This window comes from Ornithorhynchus anatinus, chromosome X1, assembly GCF_004115215.2.
Source record: "Ornithorhynchus anatinus isolate Pmale09 chromosome X1, mOrnAna1.pri.v4, whole genome shotgun sequence".
Lineage (NCBI taxonomy): Eukaryota > Metazoa > Chordata > Mammalia > Monotremata > Ornithorhynchidae > Ornithorhynchus > Ornithorhynchus anatinus.
Window position 1 is genome coordinate 38,154,812 of NC_041749.1, and position 21,781 is coordinate 38,176,592.

Sequence of the window (21,781 nt, forward strand, 5' to 3'; positions counted from 1 at the left end):
ATTTATTTTAATTTTTGTTTCCCTCTCTAAATTGTAAGTTCTTTGCGGGCAGGGAAGGTGTCTACCGACTCTGTTATATTATTCTCTCCCAAGCGCTTAGTACAGTGCTCTGCACACGGTAGGCCCTCAATAAATATGATAGATTGGTGGATTAGTAAACCAACTTTACCACCACTATTTCGGGTCCCATTTAATCAACCGATCGCTCATTTTATTGAGCACCTAATGTTCCCGACAACAATTACTTGCCTCTCAGATGAAATGACTTTCTTTTGAACGAAGGGCTTGTTAGAATCCTAAATACATTTTGCATCTAGATCAAATGTATATTTTTTGGAAGTTTTTCATTTTGCCTCAGGTTGCAAATTGGCATAATCTGCTATTGCTTCCCCCTGCGGCTAATGAGCTCCTTTTTTTTTTTTAAAGGTATTTGCTAAGCACTTACTATGTGCCAGGCACTGTATTAAGCACTGGGGTAGATATAAGCTAATCAGGTTGGACAGTCCATGTCCTACATGGGGCTCAGTTTTAATCCCCATTTTACAGATGAGGTAACTGAGATACAGAGAAGGTAGGTGACTTGCCCAAGGTCACAGAGGAGACAAATGGCAGAGCTGGGCTTAGAACTCAGATCCTTCTGACTCAGAGGCCCGTGTTCGAGTCATTCATTCATTCAATTGTATTTATTGAGCTCTTACTGTGTGCAGAGCACTGTATTAAGCGCTTGGAAAGTACAATAGCCCACACTGCTTTTCTTCATAAGGAGATTAATATCAATACCTTTTATTGAGCTCTAACTCTATGGAGATGAACAGATTAAGGACAATAGAGGACAGTACAGTTATTACACACAGTTCCTGCCTAGGAAGATTTTACAATCTAGTGGGGGAGACAGACATTAAAATAAATTACAGATAGGGGAAAAAAGAGAGTCTGAAGTGAACGTTTAGAGTTTAGAAGCAGCATGGCTTCAAAAGAGACCCATTTGCCAGATTGCTATTATTTCAATCAGGTGTGGGGAGGAGATGTGGATGAGGGTGTTTCATAATCAAGTGCAAAAGGCTAATTTTCAAGCTTCTCTTCTGGGGGAGGTTACAATGATGGGGGAGGGATTGGGGGGCACAGACAGGCAAACACTTTCTCTGAGTTGAATTGGATTCTGGTTGTGTCTCATTTCTGGGGAGACAAGCCGAGTGTCATAGACAATACTACCAAAGGTCGGACACCATCCCTAGATTCTCACCGGCCCTTCGGCAAGAACTTCGGTGATGATCTCTGAATGAAAACCCCAATTTTTGCTAGCGGAGGTGGGTTGAGTCACTCTCCGATGGCCTGTAAAAATGGATCTGTCATGGTCACCTGTGAGTTGGGATGTCCAAGGAGGAGTCACCACCTCACCCAGGACTTCTGGAACACAGACCCTGTGGCCAGCCAGGCTGGCCACCTGGATCATGTAGTAGGTTGCTCCTCGGATCTTTCTCCGGTCTCCCTCCTTTCAGAGGGCTCCAGGTGACAGTTTGACCCAAGAGCGGTAACTTTTGCACCGTTGTATCAGACGAAGGGGCTTGGAACAAATTTTCAGACCTCCTTTGCAACTGAAGAAGGGACTGATAATAGTAGGCCTTCCCCGGGTATGCAGGTGGGCTGAGAAGATGGACGGGTGGTCGACTCTGCCCTCCACGAACCTTGGCCGATAAAGTCTATTAACATGTAAAAAGCAATCTGTGGCACGGGGTCTCTCACCAGTTCATCACCCTGGGAGCAGCGAACTCTGCCCCCAAGCTCCCTGGGCAGCGGCAAACTCAGATGGTGGGGAATGGGAGAAGGCAGGGCAGGGGGTGGAGAAGGGGTGGCTTTTTATGGACGCTTTGGGAATCGTTTTAATTTCAATTGTTCTCATTTTAAGAATCATAATAATAATGACAATAACTAGGATTTGGTAAGTCCTAAGCACTGTACTAAACACTGGAGTGGATACAAGTTAATCAGATCCCATATGGGGCTCGCAGTCTAAGAAGGAGGGAGAACAGATATAGAATCCCCATTTTGCAGATGAGGGAACTGAGGCACAGAGAATGCCCAAGATCACCCAGCAGGTACGCAGCGGAGCCAGGATTAGAACCCAAGTCCTCTGAGTCCCCAGTCCATTTTTTTCCACTAGACCACGCTGTTTCCTGTAGAAATTCAATTCTGGGGAAAAGCAGAGGCAAAATCCCTGAGAAATTACTTTTGCTTCAGGATAAAACCCCCGAGAGTCAACACTCCTATTCCTTTATCCCCCTCCACCATGGCTTGCAATTTTCCCAGCCTGAATCTCCGGTATCCACTCTGTCCTTCCCGCCATCCCATTCTCCTGCTTTTACACAGGATGTAGGTACTGGATCCTCAGAAAACCACATTTTGGCAAGAGTCAGGGTGACTCAGGAAGGTTTAAGGTTCCCGCCAGCATTCACCAGGGAGGAATTGTTCCAAGTTGTAGAAAAATAAACGATTATGATTCACAACTCATTCAATTCTGTAAGGTAAATATTTAACTCTCCCCAGGCAAAGCGTGAAATCGTCCTCCAGAGTTGTGTTGAATTTCATTGTGCTCAGCACCTAAAATAAACGCTTTTGTTTTCATAGCACTTATTATTATGCAAATCCCCCATTGATCACCTGAATGTCTCCTTTGCCAAAACAGTCTCACCATTTATGAAGACACTGAGGTGCTTAAACAATCCTGAAGAAAAGAACCTTTTAGAAATCACCATTCAAAGGCTAGGCTGCTCTTCATAAAAGACATGAAAATTAATTGCCATTATTTCTTTAATTCCCATTCCAAATGAGAATCTTAAATTCCTTCTTCTTCAATTTGTGATTAAATTTCTTGACTTCTATTAAAAAGGAAACAGTGGTGTGATTCCATAGGAACGACAGCGATGATTAATTTGCAGAAAAGGAATGGAAAGTTCTGGGGTCTCACGAGGAACTTCTATGGCCACCCCTCAGTAGCAGCTTCTCCCTTTCAGATCCACGGGAAAGCGACTCGACTTCGTTTGGCTTCGGTTGCTAGGAAACTAGTCGCCACAGATCCCCAAGCTTCCTGTCATGTCGTCGTCATCGTCGTCGTTGTGGTCGTCGTCGATGTGGCTCCCTCCGGGACAGGACAGGCATGTCTGCGATCTCTGAGGATTTACTTAGTAATGGGAGGACTGAAGAGGGGAGCGTGATTCTTGGAAACGTATGTGATTCAAAATGCACAGGGCGATCCAATTTGCCTTCCATGTGCTCCCGGCAACATCCGTTCTCCGATCGTGAGAGGGCTCAGAGCCCAACGTACGGGGAAAGAGAAAAATCAACAGACCCCAGCCGGGGCCTCAGATGGGACCCTGTGGTAGCCCCTTGGCTCCCAAGGCAGTTATCGTGCTGGTCGCTTGTACAGCTCATTCGGGCCCTCTCATTCCACAGAGTATACGGCTTTGAGTATACAGCTAGGAGTGAATGTCCGAAGGACACGCGAAGGCTTTGTAAATTCAGGACTTAGTGGCCAAAGCATTGGTCTGATGCTACATCATAGCACTTAGCCTAGCTAAGTTGCGTTAGTGGCTGACGCGGTCTTTACCACTATTTTACTATTTATTCCTCCTACTAAGCAGCATGGCTCAGTGGAAAGAGCACGGGCTTTGGAGTCAGAGGTCATGGGTTTGAATCCCGGCTCCACCACTTGTCAGCTGTGTGACTGTGGGCAAATCACTTAACTTCTCTGTGCCTCAGTTACCTCCTCTGTAAAATGGAGATTAAGACTGTGAGCCCCATGTGGGACAACCTGATTCCCTTGTGTCTACCCCAGCGCTTAGAACAGTGCTCTGCACATAGTAAGCGCTTAACAAATACCAAAAAATACCAACATTATTACTACAGCCCACTCCTCACACTCCGCTCTTCAAACATCAGCTTGCTCACTGTGCCCCGATCCTGTCTATTTCGCCGCCGACCCTTTTTCCACATCCTCCCCGTAGCCTAGAGCTCCCTCCCCCTTCATATACGCCAGACCACCACTCTCTCCATCTTCAAAGCATTATTAAGGTCACAGCTCATCCAAGAAGGCTTCCCCAGTTAAGCCCCCTTTTCTGCAGCTCGCTCTCCCTCTTGCATTATCTGGCTTTTTTTACTTGGATCTGTGACTTTGAACATTAGATAGCTGCCCCACCACCAATCCCACAGCACTTATGTACTTATCTTTAAATTCTATATTAGGAATTACCTATTTATAGTGATATCTGTCTCCCCCTCTAGACTCCTAGCTCATTATGGGCAGGTAACGTACTGTACTCTCCCAAGGACTTAGTACAGTGATCTGCACATAAATGTACCAATAAATGTGATTGACTGTTCACCTCCTGGAATGACTTATGTGGCTCTTTGATCATAAACCTTCAATATAATAATTGTGGCATTTGTAAAGCCCTTACTATGTGTCAAGCACTGGACTAAGCACTGGGTTTACCAGGTAAGAGAGAGTGCCTGAACCACATAGGGTCTATGGTCTAAGCAGAGGGAGAATATGCATTTAATTCCCATTTCACAGGGGAGGGAACTAAGGTACAGAGAGGCTAAGTGACTTGACCAAGGTCACAGTGCTGGTGAGTGGATTAGAGGCCAGATCCCCTGACTTCCAGGCCCTGCTCTCTCCATTAGGCCACACTAACTTCTCTAGAACTAGGTCTAGAGCACAAAACTTTGCACTATCTTCTAGTCTGGCAACCAGCCATTTCTTCCTTCATATGGTCATTTTAGGAATAACAAAGCGACGCTGTAGAAAGATTGTTGCTGAAATGATTTGTTTGTATCCACCCCAGCACTTAGTACAGTGCTTAGCACAAAGCAAGTGCTTAACAGATTCTATAATTATTGGTAGTATTATTATTACAGTGCAACAGAGTTGGTAGACCTGTTTCCTTTCCAGAAGGTGCTGACAGTCTTGAGGGGGAGACAGGCATTAATGTAAATAAATATTGGATATGTACCTAAGTGTCGTGGGGCTGAGAGAGGGGTGAATAAAAGGTACAGATCCAAGAGCGAGGGAGAGGGAGTCGGGAAAATGAGAGCTTAGTCGGGGAAGACCTCCTGGAGGAGATGTGATTTTAATAAAGCTTTGAAGGTGGGGAGAGGGATGGCCTCCGTGGTATAACAGTAACAGGAACCAAGACCCGAGGCTGGGAAGTGCGAGGAGTCAGTTGATTTCCACAGTCTGGTCAGCTGCGATTTCCTAGCCTACGGAAAAATGCTCTCCAACCACAATAGCCAAGGAGACATTTTATCCTAAGACATCACCCCTGAATCTAGAGAGTCACTGAACAGAGCGGCGGGGGTCCAGCCTTCCTAAGAAGCATTCAAAATAGGTCATCTCCCACCTAGGTGGGATCGACCTCCATAACTGAAGTCGAAGAGGGCTCGAGGGGAGGAAGGGGCTATTAGCAAACCAGATTAGCTGTCTACACGGTCCACGGTCACTGGATAATTGCCAGCCCTCCCTTCCGCCTTCCGCCGAGAACACCTGACAATAGAGTTCCCGCCCGTCTTATGCTCTCCGTTAATTAGAAATATACCGGAGTACATTTTGTACATTTGGTGCCTGCTGTTAGAGTAATCTTCCAGCTAAACACATTAAACTGAATATTCATTGTCACTTAGGAGGAAGTTTGATTTCATGGGTCCTGCTAATCATTTAATTCTTCTTCTCCACACTCCACCCACAGACTTGCTGTTTACCCAGGGTATTTTCATTATTTCCCTTTTTGTATTCTGAACACCATTTTTGAAACCTATTACGCCTCAACTTCCAGTGAACGGGCGGGCAGCTAAATGACTTAGCCTTCCTTATACGTCTGAGTCATTTATTGACAATCGTAGCTTTTCAGGCTCTCGGCTTTGCTGCAGAGACAGGTATCATTTCTCCTTTTTTATGGTAATTGGTCGGCACTTACTGTGTGCCAGGCATTGTACTAAGACAGATAGGAGCTAATCAGGTTGGACATTGTCCCCGTTCCACTTGGGGCTCACAGTCTAAATCCCCGTTTTACAGATGAGGGAACTGAGGCACAGAGAAGAAATGACTTGCCTAAGATCACGTGGCAGATAAGTGGTGGAGCCAGGTCCTTCTGTCTTCCAGGCCCGTGCTCTATCCACTGAGCCATGCTGCTTCTCCTTTGATTATATGGCTAAAGGAGATGCCCACTGGCCTGTTCGTCACCTTCCCCTTCGTCACCTTCATCATGGATAAGCGCCGCTTACGGGGTTACTTACTAGAGGGAAAATCAGTAACATCATGATCATCATCGTAGTGGTATTTATAAAGCCCTTATTAGATGTTAAACATTACGCTAATTACCGGGATTGATAGAGGATATTCGAGTCGGGCACAATCCCTGTCCCACATTGGGCTCACAGTCTAAGTAAAAGGAAGACTGCATACTGAATCCCCATTTTACAGATGAGGAAACGGAGGCACACAGGAATACCGAGGGAGAAATATTTCTGGTGACCCCCTGGGAGATGCTGTCCTGGGCTGTGTGGAGCAGTGATCTGACGGTGACCGGTACAACCCTTCAGCGACCAGTACAATGCCTGGCACATGGTAAGCGCTTAACAAATACCGTAATTATTATTATTATGCAATAGTAGCATTGCCTATTCATTTAAATTCTTAGCACGATCCTCAACACCATCCTGCTCACCACCACCATGATCCTCATCACCGTCATCGTCACCGTTTTCATAATCTCTGATCACCACCGTCATCTTCCAATAGTGTTCCTTGGATTCTGTTCTTTCTTGGGAGACTTCCTAGACATAGCAGCCTGGCCAGATAGAAAGAGCTTCATCTAAACATCCAAAATGAGTTTGAGAAGCTGGGGGTTGATTTAACTCAATTTAACTCAATTTAACTCAGGCAGTCCAATTTTGGGACATTTGTGCATTCATTCCTTACCAAACCAGATATATAGATCACCTGTAGGATGGTTAATTAGAGGGGGAAGAGCTTTAGGAGGGAATTAAAGGAAAGAAGATCTGAAGTCCAGCAGCTCTGTAGCAGGCAGAGAAGCAGTTCTACCTAGGTCGGGAGAAACAGGGAAGCAAGAGATCAAAGGCAGGGGAGACAAGATGTGGAGTGGCTAGTTGGTGAACTTGGGAGGAGCAAAGAGTGCAAGCTGGGGAATAATGGGGGAAGAAATTCGATCCGTAAAATGGAGAGAGCTGGCGGAGAGTCTCGGAGCCAGCGGTAGGAAGTTTTTGCTTGTTGCGGAGGCAGGTGGGCAGCTATTGAGGTTTCAGAGGAGTGACATGTCAGCAAGATCATCAGGGCAGCAGTACAGAGTGTGGTATGAGGTGGGGAGAAACTGGAGGCCGGGAGATCAGTGAGGCAGACGATACAGTAACCATTATGTGACCAGTACTTAGATTGAACCCCATGTGGGACAATAACTGTGTCCCACCTTGTTAACTTGAATCTACCCTCTTGCTTCCCCTCTCAGGGTCGCACCTGGAGAGCTTCCAGTACTCCACCAGTCTTGATTACAGGAAGGAGAGTCAAGCAGAGACCTACCCATTCCATTCCTGGCTTGGCCAGTGGTTAGCGTGTGGAAGGCAATCTGCTACAAGTCAAAACTCCCCTTTGCTGGGCAGCAGCGGCATAGAGGAGAGTCGAGGGCAGGGGATCGGGTTTACTGCGCAGAAGGAGGCAGTGGAAAACCACTTCCATATTTTTACAAAGAAAACCCTAAGGATACACTTCCAGAATGATTGCAGCTGGAATTGAGGTGATTTGGGAGAGGTGTGTCCATGGCGTCGCTACGGGTCAGAGGTGACTAGATGGCATAAGACAAGACCCTCATGCTTAGAACAGCACTTGACAAATATTAAGCCCTTAACAAATGTGATAAAAATAATATCAATAACAACAAGTGATAAGTGATTGAACTCCGGGTGGTGGCTATTTAGTGGGAGTGGAAAGGATAATAATAATAATAGTGTTGGTATTTGTTAAGCGCTTACTATGTGCCGAGCACTGTACTAAGCGCTGGGGTAGACACAGGGGAATCAGGTTGTCCCACGTGGGGCTCACAGTCTTCATCCCCATTTTACAGATGAGGTAACTGAGGCACCGAGAAGTGAAGTGACTTGCCCACAGTCACACAGCTGGCAAGTGGCCGAGCCGGGATTCAAACCCGTGACCTCTGACTCCAAAGCCCGGGCTCTTTCCACTGAGCCACGCTGCTTCTCTACATACCATGAACTGTACTGGGGGAAGAATCTACAGGATTTGGTTGTTGATTGGTTGTGGGAGCTGAAATGAAAACGAGCTCTTGAGGGTGACATGATTGTGGGCTTCAGAGGAAGGGAGGATGATAGTGTTAGCAACAGTTGGAAAGAGAGGAAGTTAAAAGATGGAAGGAGAGAAACTCATTGTGGACATGTGGAGCTTGAGGGGACTGGCAAGTTAGCCAAGTGGAGAAGAGCTGGAGGCAAGAGGAAATGCGGTGCTGAGTCACTCTCAGAGAAGCTACTTGGAGGGTAAAGGGTAGAATCAATCAATCAATCAATCCTACTTATTGAGCACTTACTTTGTGTAGACCAGTGTTCTAAGTGCCTGAGTACAATATAAAAGAGTTGGTAGATATGTTCCCTGCCCATAATGAAATTACAGTCTAGAGGGGGATACGGATATTAATGTAAGTAAATGTTACGGATACGTACATGAGTTTTGTGGGCTGAGGGAGGTGCAAATCCAAGTGATAGGGAGATGATACAGAAGGGAGAGGGAGGAGAGGAAATGAGAGCTTAGGTAGGGAAGGCTTCTTGGAGGAGATGTGCTTTTAATAAAGTTTGGAAGGTGGAGAGAGTGATTGTCTGTTGGATATGAAGAGGGAGGGCATTTCAGGTCAGGGGCAGGATGTGGGCGAGAGGTCAGCATTGTAATAGAAGAGATAGAGATAATCAATCATATTTATTGAATGCTTACTGTGTACCAAATACTGTACCCTTGGGAGAGTACAAAATAATGTAAGACACCCTTTCTCTGCCTACATTGAGCTTACAGTCTAGAGGACAGCGTGGCTCAGTGGAAAGAGCCCAGGCTTGTGAGTGAGAGGTCATGGGTTCTAATTCCCACTCTGCCACTTGTCAGCTGTATTTATTTGGGCAAGTCACTTAACTTCTCCGTGCCTCAGTTACCTCATCTGTCAAATGGGGATGGAGACTGTGCGCCCCATGTGGGACAACCTGATTACCTTGTGCCTACCCCAGTGCTTAGAACAGTGCTTGGTACCTAGTAAGCACTTAGCAAATAACACAATTATTAATTATTATTATTATTAGATTGACTGACTGGCAGGGCCAAGTCAGTGTTACATTATTTATCCCTATGTGAAAGCCCAACAACTTGACTGACCATCTGTATGTCATATTAGACCAGTAAGAGGGCTAGGGAACTGGTTTGTCATTCTTGCTCAAGTTCAGTGATATTACTCATTGATTCATTCAATCACATTTATTGAGCACTTACTGTGTGCAGAGCACTGTATTACACACTTGGAAAGTGTATCGGTGTCTTTCAGCCCCTCTAGACTGGAAGTTCTTTGTGGGCAGAGCTGTTTATCAACTCTCTTGAGTCGTACTCTCCCAAGTGCTTAGTAGAGTGCTCTGTACCTGCGGTAAGTGCTCGAGAAATGTCACTCATTGATCGGTTAAATAGAAGGGATGAGATAAGGGATGAGATTGGGGAAACATCTTCATAGAGGGGATAGTTGTGTCCAAACAAGTAAATGGGAGCGCTCCCTCAAGAGAGCCAATGTAGAGTGAGATTAGGGGGACCCAGAACAGAGCTTCGTTGGACACCCACAGTTGGGGGAAAGGGGAGGAGGAGTGGAAAATAAGCCAGTGAAAGAGGCTAAGAAAGAGCAGTCAGAAATGTAGGAGGGAACTAGAAGAGTAACTTCCAGACTATTAGCTCCAGGTTTTAGTAGAGTTAAAATGAATTTCATGGCCTCAGGTCAAACCCAAAGTCTAATTTGTGTAACTTTAGTCAAAGAACAGACAAAGCCATCTGAAAGGAATCCAGCATGTGCTCTGTCCCGAGCACTAACCAAATCCAAACCCTTCTTGAATTCCACAGTGTGCTCTCCTCCTCCATTTTTTGGAACAGCCTGCACACTATTGTTTGGTCAGGACCGGATGAGAAGCGGTAGAGAGAACACAGTCAAATTTTCCATGATCATTCTAGGCCTCCTGAATGTAACAATCAGAGAGAAATGGAGTGAGCCCACCTCTGACCCTACCTCAGCTTCACATAAAAGAGATGCAGGTAAGTTCAGCAGAGAGTCGCATGCTCTCCTCACAAACCATCATTATCATCATCATTAATTCTTGTTTATTACGATCCCATTCAGGGGCTGGTATTGTCCAGAGCAAACCTACTGAGTTGCCAATTCCATTATGATCACTGCTTTCACAAGGGTTTTCAAATGACTGAATTCTTAAGGGCGACAGGGAGGGGGTGAAGTGCCTTTTTTCTCAATCAGATCCGAAGGCGCTGAAGATTATTTTGAATCTCAGTGGACAGAGAGTTACTTGTCTCTTCAACAAAGAAGCAATTGAGAAAGGGTGAAGCTATCTGCCTAATGACGGGGGTTAACAGAAGCGACTGAGGTGTCCAGCTTCGGCTAGTTAAGGCTCAGGACGGAGGAAGAGAGAAGTATCTGGTGCTCCTCAAAAAATCAAAGATCTCACTTCCTCTCAAGGTCAGGAATTAAAATGACAGAAAAACTGTGAGTGGGCTTTAATCTCTTTGACTGGAGGCGCCTCAATCTTTATGGGAATGAAAGCACGGAGACTCTTAGAGGGCCTGCGACCGATCGTATTCAGTGATCCGAATCCCGTCTAACATGGCGGCCGGGACCCAGACAGCTGTGATGTCCGACTCTAGCTTCGAATCAGCTTCCAGCCACTCCCTTCTCTGTGGCAAACGGTTCAGTGAAACAGAATGCTGGAAATGAACTGGGCTTCTCTCTTTAGGACGGTTTATCGGGGAACAGATGGTGTGAAGATGTTGCTATAGTACAGCGTCTCCTCGGACGATGCATTTAAAAGTTTCCTGGAATCTCAGAGAGCCATCGTTGCCAACTTTCGCAGTTGTAGCAAATGGGACATTTGAGATGTGCAAAAGAAGCTTTAAATTTGGACTTTCAAATGTCTCCATGGTGATTTGAGTCAACAGAAATAGGTCAGAGGCAGTTTATGTGTGAGAAAGAAAATAATGTGGGAGTGTGGGAAAAATGAAGTAGCGATTCAATGAAACAAAGAATTCTCATCATTTCATAATAGAAACAAGGTTAACTTTCAGTTTATAGAGCACGAAGAAACATTTATAGGGAGATGTTTCCAAAGACGAGACTCGTTATGAATCGGCAACTCCTAAGTGGACAGGGATACTCTTTCACTTTTGGCCAGATCCTGCCCTCCGAGACTAAATACCATTTCCAAGTGAAACCAACCTTTGGGGCTGGTGGAAAAGTTAGCATGGGTAAACCTCTGACTCTTTAGGACTCTGTTACATTGTAATCTCCCGAGCACAGGCGGTGTGGCCTAGTGGATAGAGCGTGGGCCTGGGAGTCAGGAAGACGTGAGTTCTAATCCCAGCTCTGCCACTTGTCTGCTGTGTGACCTTGGGCAAGTTATCTCGCCTCTCTTGGAGCCACTTCCCTCATCTGTAAAATGGGGACGAAGACTGTGAGCTCTTTGCGGGACAGGGACTGTGTCCAATTCAATTACCTTGTATCTACACTGCACACAAGGAACTTGCAGTCAAATCGGGGAAGGAAGTAGACACAAACTGTGAATGTACAATAGGTAGAAGCATAAAAGGTGTAGGTATAAATGATAAAAGCAAATTAGCCATCAGTCAGTCAGTCGTGCTTATTAAGTGTTTACCGAGTGCAGAGCACTGAACTCAGCACTCGGGAAAGTTCAGTACAACAATAAACAGACACATTCCTTGCCTACGATAAGCTCAAAAAACCTTAACTAAATAGTAACAAGTAATCATGAATGCAGTGGTTCAGTTCACTCATTAATGAAGTGGAAGAAACTGGTTTTATTCCAACAGGAGGGATTTTTATTTCCATTTCAGGAGAAGCCATGATTCATGGAACCCATAAATGTCACACTAATTGACTACCACAAAGCACCTTTTGGTAGCTAATCCACATATAGTTCATCAGTCTCCTGAAAGAAGTTCATTAGAAATATTCCTGAGTCGGTTCAGGTTCCCATAAATCGTAATGAGATGGCCCTCCACCTCAGTCTTAGCAATGTTTTGGTGGAGCGACACGGCTGAGTCGAGTGGTCTGAGTACGTGTGTATATTGGCCACAAAAATTCTCCTTTTGGGAGCCTTCTCGCATTCTCCCCTGGGGCCAGGCTTAGGCAACTTTGGAGAGGATAATTTTACTACGTCTTCATCCCCAACCCACGGAGGGTGGCTCGGGGAAGTCAGAGTTGGCTATGTGTAGACTTTGTGCTTTTTTTCTTGTTGCCCACACGGCAGATTGACTTCATTTTTCCCAGTGTCCGTACTCGTGAAAGGGCAGGGAAAATGGTAACCGTTCCAAAGGCCGTCGGTGGCCGGTGGAAACCAGACAGTGGGTAAACCTCTACCCTCAGAAGAATGTTTTGGCGGCCAAAGGTGATTAAGGCCACTTATCACCCACTACATGAGACAATTTGGGGTTTTGGCTGGCAAAGCCATGCTCACAGGCCTTGCCTATCCTATATTGAAGATAAAAGACTGATTTCCAGGGGCACGGTGGTGGAATTCGAGACATCTCATCCTGTAGCCTGTAAGTGCCTTATGGCCTGAGAGCGTGTCCACCAACTCTGTTGTCGTCTACTTTCCCAAGCCTCAGTTTCCTCATCCATGTAATGGGGATTAAGACCGTGAACCTTACGTGGGACATGGATAGTGTTCAACCTGTTTAGCTTGTTTGCTTGAATCTATCCCGGCGCTTAGTACAGTGTCTGGCACAGACTGAGCGCTTAACAAATGCCATAAAAAAGACCTTAGTATAATATTCTTCACATCGTAAGTGCTCAATAAATACAGTTGATTGACTGATGGAAGATTGATATCATTTGGACTTTCGAATGGCAGACTGGCCCCATGCATTTCTCCTCTCTTTGGGTCACCAGCCTTTAGTTAGGCAGGATGTAGAATGAAGCTTTCAGTCGCAAGAGATCAATGCCAGGATTCATCTTTGTCCATATTTTGCCCATTTACAGCACTTGTTTTACTTCTGAACGAGGAAGGATCATGGTAATAATAATAATAATGATGATGATAATTGTAGTATTTGTAAAACACTTACTTATATGCCAAATACTGTTCTAAGCGCTGGGGTAGAGGCAGGATAACCAGCCTCCATATGGGCCTCACAGTCTAAGGAGGAGGGAGAACAGGTATCAAAGCGCTATTTTGCAGATGAGGAAACCGAGGCCCGGAGAAGTGAAGTGACTTGCGCAAGATCACCCAGCAGACAAGTGGGATTAGAACTCAGTTATCCTGACTCCCAGGCCCGTGTTCTTTCCATTAGACAACACTGTTTCTGCTACTAACAGCCTCTTGGAATTGGGGGATTGAGAACCGCAGCTCTGTCCTGAGTCTTTCCGGCACAGCCTCTGAGCAGAAGTTCCGACTGACACTGCTACTTTCATTCATTCATTCATTCAGTCGTATTTATTGAGCACTTACTGTGTGCAGAGCACTGTACTAAGCACGTGGGCGAGTACAATACGAAAATTAACAGACACATTCCCTGTCCACAATGAGCTGACGTCTAGCGGAGGGAGGAGAGAGGGTGGGAGAGACAGACATCAGTACAAAGAAATTACAGATATGTATATGCCTATTGTGGGTCTGGGAGGAGAGAAGAGCAAAGGGAGCAAGTCAGGGTGATGCAGGAGGGAGTGGGAGATGAGGAAAGGTGGAGCTTAATCTGGGAAGACCTCTTGGAGGAGATGTGCCTTCAATAAGGCTTTGAAGCAGGGGAGAATAGTTGTCTGTCAGATTAGAGGAGTGAGGGCGTTCCAGGCCAGAGGAAGGATGTGGGCTAAGGGTGGGCGGCAAGACAGGCGAGAGTAAGGCACAGAGAGAAGGTTAGCACTAGAGGAGTGAAATGTGCGGGCTGGATCGTAGAAGGAGAGAAGCGAAGTGAGATAGGAGAGAGGGCAAGGTGGTAGAGTGCTTTAAAGCCAAAGGTGAGGAGTTTTTGTCTGTTGCAGAGGTGGATGGACAACCCATGGAGCTGTCTGAGGGGCGGAGTGACACGGCCTGACCGTACTGTAGAAAAATGATCTGGGCAGCAGAGTGAAGTACGGATTGGAGTGGGGAGAGACAGGAGGCTGGGAGGTCAGCAAGGAGGCTGATGTCGTCGTCCTGGTGGAATAGGATGAGTGATTGTATAAATGTGGAGAGTAAAGGGTGGATTTTAGCGATGTTGCAAAGATGGGACCTACAGGATTTAGCGAGGGATTGAATACGTGGGTTGAATGAGAGGATTCAAGGAAAACACCAAGGTTTCAGGCTTGTGAGACAGGAAGGATAGTGTCGCCATCTACAGTGATGGGCAAGTCACAGAGAGGGCAGGGTTTGGGTGGAAAGATAAGGAGCTCGGTTTTGGACATGTTAAGTTTGAGGGGACGGGAGGACATCCGGATAGAGATGTCTTGAAGATAGGAGGAGATGCGAGACTGGAGAGAGGGAGAGATCAGGGCTGGAGATGTAAATGTGGGTATCATGCACACAGAGGTGGTAGTCGAAGCCATGGGAGAGAATGAGTTTTCCAAGGGAGTGGGTGTCGATGGAGAAAGAGATGGGGGGATCCTTACAGGTAAGGGGTGGGAGGCAGAGGAAGAGCCCACGAAGGAGACTTAGAATGAATAGCCAGAGAGATAAGAGGAGAACCAGGAGGAGAAGACAGAGTTCCTACTCCTTAGTACCAACCAGGGAGGAGGAAGATTGTTCTGTTCCTGTCTCCCAGAGAGGCTCATGGGATGTGAGTGATGCGGAAACCCAGTGAGGAGCTGGGGTAAATTCCCTCAGCCTGCAGAGTGCTTGCAGCTCGGAGTTTGGCAGGAAGTAATGAGAATAGAGGATCAGTCTCGGGGGAGGCTTTGTTTATACGATTCCCATTCAGCCTCACCCGGGGATCGGAGAGGCCAAAAGGGTCAGGGCTGAAGTCACAGCTGGATTTCATGTCCCTTAAACTCACTTGGGTTCGAACAGCCAAGTGGACTTGCCTGAAGAAAGTCAAAGAGCTTTACTTGACTCGCTAATAATAATGATTATGGTATTTGTTAAACATTTGCCGTGTGCGAGGTGCTGTACCAAGCACTGGGGTAGATACAAGCTAATCAGTTTGGTTACAGTTCATATCCCAGATGGGGCTCACAGTTTCTTAATCCCCATTTTACAGATGAGGTAACCGAGGAACTGAGAAGTTAAGGGATTTGCCCGAGGTCATGTCACCTTGGGTGGCCCATTGCCGGAAAAGCTACTTCGCCTACGGGCAGAGCCCGAGTTCTTCTTGCAAGGACCTGGGTTCTAATTCTGTCTCCCTCACATGTCTGCTGTGTGACTTTTGGCAAGGCACTTCACTTCTCTGTACCTCAGTTACCTCATTTGTGGAAAAAAAAAAAAGGGGGATGAGAATAGAGTAAGAGCCCCATGTGAGACAGGATCCGTGTCCAACCTGATGCTCTTATATCTGCCTTAGTGCTTAATATAGTTTTTGGCATAAAGTAAGCACTTGACAAAAGCCGCAACTATTATTATTATTGCAGGATGAAAATCAGAGATTGAGAGCGTCGCTGGGGAAGAGAAAATTGTGGGGAAACGTGTGAAGGCTACTTATTATATTGTGTGTGTTAAATGCTCCTTTTGTGCCAGGCACTGAATTAAGCACTGGGGTAGAGATAAACTAATCAGATTGGACACAGTCCATGTCCCACATGAGGCTCATAGTCTTAATCCCCATTTTAAAGATGAGGAAACTGAGGCACAGAGAAGTGAAATGACTTACCCAAGGTCACACAGCAGGCAAGTGGTGGAGCTGGGATCAGAGCCCAGGTCCTTCTGACTCTCCGGTTTGTGCTCTATTCCCAGAGCTTCACCGCTTCTCTGGCCTTCAAGAAGCTATCAATCTAATGATACTGAGAAAAGGACATTCGTCTTCCTCCTTGGGTAACCAATTCAGTGTAGAACATTTCTTTCAGCCAGGAAGAGCTTGCCATAATGGGACCTGGTTTCTCCTCCTTGCTGCATGAGCACTGGATAGTAACTGTGCAATTCTCCAGGGGCCTGATTCTTTTCTTAATAATTATAATCATAATGATGGCATTTGTTAAGCACTTACTACGTGCGAAGCGCTGTTCTTCTCAGCTCTTACTGACTCCAGCTAAATAATCTGAATTATTTTGGTTGTGGTGTTTTTTTTCCTGGTTCCATTTTCCCAGATTTTGGATGTTTTCACAGCTCCCGGCTGGAAACCTTCACATTTTCCTGGTCCTTTTCTGATGTGAATCAATGACTAAGTGGGTAATTTATTGAGCAACAATTACATGTAGAACCATAGGAGGATTAATGTCTGTCTTTCCCTTCTAGGCTGTACTCACTGTGCGCAGGGAATGTGTCTACCCACTCTATTGAATTGTACTCTCCCATTTGCTTAGCACAGTGCTCTGGACATAGTAAGTGCTCAAGAAATACTCGATGTCATTTATTGAGCAACAATTGCCTTTAGAGCCATAGGAGAATTAATGCCTGTTTCCCATCTAGATTGTAAACTCACTGTGGGGAGGGAATGTGTCTATCAACCCTGCTCTATTGCACTCTCCCAATCGCTTAGCACAGTGCTCTGCACATAGTAAGTGAATACTATTGATGTTGATGATGGGTGCATTTAAGAGAAGAAAAATTCACATTCTCTGCCCTCAAGGAACTCCCAATCTAATGGGCAGACAGATGGAAAACATGATCCAAGACAGAGGATCGGGCAGGCTCTAATGGGAAGCATGACTAGTGTAGGCTTGCTGTGACCTCCGGGCTGGAGAAGCTCCCTCAGTTCACTGGGCAGTGTCCATGAGGTTCCAGAAATTGGTGAAGTCCAATTCCAGTCACTGGTGAAGTCCTACTTGGGAATATAGGAGACAGTAGTGGGACAGAAAGAAATCTCTGCATTTGACCAGTAGCCCACCCCTTCTCAAACCCCTGGGCAGAGGTGCCAAAGACCTTAGCTTAGTGTGACCACGACATGGCCTCCCGCCTGTTTTTCACTGGACTCGCTCAAAGACTCATGGGGAGGGAAGCTCCAGCTTGAACCTCAGTCCTCACCTTTGGTTTCTTTTTGGCCTCTTCAGTACTGAGTGGCCTTGTTCAATCATGTGGGGCTATAAAGCCTCTCTCCCCCAAAACACACCAATTAGCATCACTGTGGCTTCGTGGCTCAAATCTAGAAGGGCAGAAATGCTCTTGTGAGGAGTTGGGGAAGATCAAAGCAGGAATGCTCAGATCCACTCGTGTTTTCTTTGGGGGTGGGGGTTGGGGAGATAAAACAAGCTGATGTGATCCTGCTGTGAGGCTCTGAGGCCAAAGGTCTGTCCTACTGAATGTTCCCCAAGCCGTCCTCTCATGGAGCTGAGGTAGGGTCTCCTCTGGGCAAACTGCCTGTCATTGTGAAAAAGCAAAGAGGGATCAGAGGTCAGTGAGAATTCCTCTGGCTTGTTGTGGGCAGGGAACGTACATCTACCAACTCTGTTAAACTGTCCTCTCCTAAATGCATAGTAAGGGCTCTGAACACAACGAGCACTCAATAAATATGGTTGGTTGATTAATTGATTGTCAACAGCTGGTACAGGCCTATTCTAGAAAAGGAGTTTGGGATCTGCCGTCTATTTAGGGCCCCAACTATACATCACTCCTGGGCTACTCCTAAGGAAATGCCTGATCATTGAGTCATTTGAGGAGGGCTTATTTATCTAGGTAGCTTATGAGTGAAGACCCCAGCTTTCTCAAGGGAGTGGAGATTTCATTTTATCCGGAGAACAAAAAACCAAGACTGCATTCACTAGGGTTTGGTTTGGCTTTCTAAGGAATTTTAACATGGAAAACTCCACTTCCAACACAGATCTGCACTGGGCAAGTACAACTTTCAGAGGCAAATAGTGCCAGGAAGGAAAGCAACGTTTTCCCCTGGAAAATTCAGTTTCAAACAATAAACCTGTCCAAACACCTAAGAGTAACTGCCTCAAGGTTTATCAGATATGCAAGAAGCCACCTTGCATCCTCGAAGTTTCCAGCTCCTCTTCAATCAGTCAAGCAAACAACCACTGGTTTTTTTTTTTTACTGAGCGCTTACTCTGTGCCAGCCATGTCCTATGTGATTTGGAAGCAGAAGCAGCAAGGCCCCGTGGAAAGATCCAGAGATCGGGAGTCAGAGAACCTGGGTTTTAATATCGGCTCTCCTACTTGTCTACTGTGTGATCTTGGGCAAGTAACTTTACTTCTCTGGGCCTCGGTTCACTCAGCTCCAAAATGGGATTTAATACATGTTCTCCCATCTACTTAGATGTGAACCCCATGTGGGACCTAATGATCTTAAATCTACCCCAGCATTTAGTACAGTGCTTGACACATGGTAAGCATTTAATAAATATCACAATTATCATTAGCTGTTATTTGCAGTTCAATAGAGTTGGCCGACATGGCCCTTGCCCTCAAGGAGCTTAAAGTTTACCAGGGGAGATGGACATGAAGATAAATTACAAATAGGGGGAAGTAAGAGGGTATAAAGGTATATTAAGAGGTCAAAGTTGAGGAAGGGGAGGAACCAAGTGCTCAGGTGATGCGGAAGTCACGAAGTAGCGCTTGAAGGAGATCCAGCAAGTAGGGAGGAGGGATTAATCAGGGAAGGCCTCCTGGAGTCAATGTGATTTCAGAAGGGTCTTGAAAGTGGGAAAAACAGTAGACTTGTGGATGTGACAGGGGAAGGGGCTTCAGGCAGAAAGGAAAATATGAGCAAATGGTCAGCAGAGAAAGAAGAGAACCAGATGCAGCAAACTCTGTGTGATAATTACACATAGGGCCTGGAACTCCCTCCCCCTTCATTTCTGACACTCCATTACTCTCACCACCTTCAAAACCCACCTACAATCACATCTTCTTCAAGATGCCCTCCCAGATTAAGCTCTTAATTTCTCCCATCTGCCCTCCCTTCTGTGTCAACTATGAACTTGGCTGTGTACACCTAAAGCACTTTGATATTCACCCCAGCCCACTGTATTTATGCAAATATTCTTAAAAGCCACTATTCCCTCTATCCCTAATCTATTTTACTGTCTGTCTCTCCCTGTAGACTGAAAGTTCTTTGTGGACAGGAATCACATCTATTTGTTGTATTGTACTTTCTCAAGCACTTAGTACAGAGCTCTGCACACAGTAAGTGCTCAATAAATACCAGTTCCCCACTGATGCTTGCAGATTGCTGTCCTGTCTCCCCCTCGACTCGCTCTTTCTTCCTTTAAGTTGAATTCTTGCATTCCCCGTGGACCCTGAGTCTGTCTTCTCATCGCACTCAGCCTCCCACACTTTCTCTCTGTCCCTGGCCTCCGGACTAGGATTATCAGGAGGGAGCTAGTTCAGAACATGCCAAAGCAGAAAATTACAAGCACAGTACCTGGCCACAAGAAGCTCATGGTCTAGTCAGGAAGGTAGTTGACATAAAAGGCTGGATAACCCATAGTTAAGAATGAGGAAATGGAAATAATAGACTGAAGTGACAACACACAACAAATAAGGAAAGAGAGAAATATATGAGGTGGCTGAGGAAATTGTTAGGGGTCGGGGGAGGGGATTCTTTAGAGGAGCTTTCAAAAAGGAGACCCAAAGGGTTTGATGAAGCCGAGGAAGGAGGGGAGCAGTGTGGCCTAGTGGAAAGAGCATGGGCCGGGGAGTCAGAAGTACCTGGACTCTAATCCCACCTCCACCGCTTGAGGACTATGTGACCTTGGCAAGTCACTTAACTGCCCTGTGCCTCAGTTTCCTCATCTGTAAAATGGGGGTTAAGACTGTGAATCCTGTGTAGGACAGGGACCACGTTCAACCTGATAATCTTGCATCTACCCCGGCGCTTACTGCAGTGCCAGGCACACAGTAAGCGCTTCAATACCATTAAAAAAGAGGGCATTCCAGGAAAAGCTCTCTAGAAAGTTACCTTCTCCTCACAGATCACTCTAAAAGGGTGGATTTCACCCACCATCTTGGTTGCCTCGACTTCGGCGTCTATTCTCTGGTCACCGATGGTGTCCGACCGCCAGTTATTTCCTTGACAGACTCCCGGGAAGGAGGAAAATTTGGAAGTGTTGGGCTCAGACAAGGAGCTTCTAATAAACCAGCAGGTGTCACTATTGACCAGTCTGAGGTGAATCCCAAGAGGGCCAGAATGCCAAAGATGATTCCACCACCAGGAAGACACTTGAACCGGCTCAGGCCCCCAAACCCAGACTTGGCTCAAGTGAGCCAAGCTCAAGCTCTGATCTGATTCTTTTCTTTACCTTTCTTGGCTGTCCTGGTCTCTGGGTGAGTGGGAGGTGGGAAAGTACTGGGGCGGAGGTGGGAACGCCGTTCTGAATGCCGCCCGGCGCGGTGAAAAGCAACATGGCGTAGCGGAGAGAGCGTGGGTCTCTACCACTTGTCTGCTGTGTGACCTTGGGCCAGTCTCTTCACTTCTCTGGGCCTCGGTTACCTCATCTGCAAAATGGGGATTGAGATTGCGAGCCCATGGGGGACGAGGATTGTGTCCAACCCCATTTGCTTGTATCCATCCCAGCGCTTAATACAGGCCCGTAGATGAGCACTTAAGACGGTGAGCCTCACGTGGGACAACCTGATTACCCTGTATCTACCCCAACTCTTAGAACAGTGCCCTGCACATAGTAAGCGCTTAACAAATACCAACATTATTATCATTAACAAACACCATACTTTTTTTTTTTTTTTTTACTTAGGTCAGGCATGCACAGAGAAGTTCTCCACATGTGCTCCTTACTCCACCCAACACGTGCACTACGATTGCTACAATTCCCCACAGAGTCCATGTGTTGTGCAGATGTCAACCCACATGAAAAGAGAGCGAGAACCCAGAAGCCCCTTCGAGAGTTAAAGGAGCCAAGTGGGATCCCATTCTTGTTCACTGACATTAAAGTTCGGCACCGACATCACCGTACAGCATTAAAAGCAGAGTGTTATAAAAGGGGATCCAGGTAGCTCATTTCTGTTCATCATCAACCAGTCGTTTGGGTGTCCTGTTGACATTCATTTTGGAATGTATAAACGGGGCATCGTATTTTTGCTGTGTGCTTCCAGGTTGAGCTGATGGAGTCAATTATTTTAACCAGGTTTTCTGAACTTCCTCAGTATCACTCAATAAATCAATCATAGGCATCGAGTGTTTTGCCAGGTGCAGAGATGGGTATTAAACACTTAAAAGAGTACAAAACAGCTGCCACGCTATCTTGTCTGTTCAGTCATTTCTTTTGATTGCTCCATAAATTCATTTGTAGCTGGGTGCCTCAGAGTATAAGCTCCTTGTAGACAGTCTTTTACCTGTTTTGGCCTTTTCCCTGAGCTTAGTAGAGTACATTTGGATGCAGTGGGTGCTCAATACCATTGCTCCTCCTCCTAAGAAGGAACA

General features: G+C 46.1%; 1 long non-coding RNA gene across 1 annotated transcript; it reads left to right on the forward strand.

Moving 5' to 3' along the window:
* Positions 1-3,128: 3,128 nt before the first annotated feature.
* On the forward strand, positions 3,129-21,570 carry LOC114806604. The gene is made up of 4 exons (XR_003754651.2): positions 3,129-3,223; positions 6,476-6,619; positions 10,157-10,345; positions 21,096-21,570. It is a non-coding gene; the product is annotated as an uncharacterized LOC114806604 (long non-coding RNA).
* The last annotated feature ends 211 nt before the right edge of the window (positions 21,571-21,781 follow it).